The 392-nt window shown below is 58.7% G+C and overlaps 1 protein-coding gene across 1 annotated transcript in view; it reads right to left on the minus strand.

The window, feature by feature from the left end:
- The window catches only part of LOC108449201 (epithelial discoidin domain-containing receptor 1-like), a gene marked incomplete at its 3' end in the record, with an annotated part of 18,963 nt that overhangs the window by 8,385 nt on the left and 10,186 nt on the right, over positions 1 to 392 (minus strand). The gene's annotated exons all lie outside the window — the stretch shown is intronic.

Raw genomic sequence — 392 nt, forward strand, 5'->3', positions numbered from 1 at the left:
GCCCCCGGTGACATCAGCAATGGGCGGGGATGGCGCCCAAGCGGGGATGGCGACACCCAAGCGGTGATGGCGTCAACAGCCGGTGACCCCATGACCCAACCAGTGACCCCCACACCCAACCAGTGACCACAACACCCAATGAATCATCACCCAACCAGTGACCCCAAGACCCAATGAATGACCCCAACACCCAACCAATGACCCCAACACCCAATGAATGACCCCAACACCCAACCAGTGACCCCAACACCCAACCAGTGACCCCAACACCCAACCACTGACCCCAACACCCAATCAGTGACCCCATGATCCAACCACTGACCCCAACACCCAATCAGTGACCCCAACACCCAATCAGTGACCCCAACACCCAATGAATGACCCCAACACCC

This window comes from Corvus brachyrhynchos, unplaced genomic scaffold, assembly GCF_000691975.1.
Source record: "Corvus brachyrhynchos isolate BGI_N302 unplaced genomic scaffold, ASM69197v1 scaffold1219, whole genome shotgun sequence".
Classification (NCBI taxonomy): Eukaryota; Metazoa; Chordata; class Aves; order Passeriformes; family Corvidae; genus Corvus; species Corvus brachyrhynchos.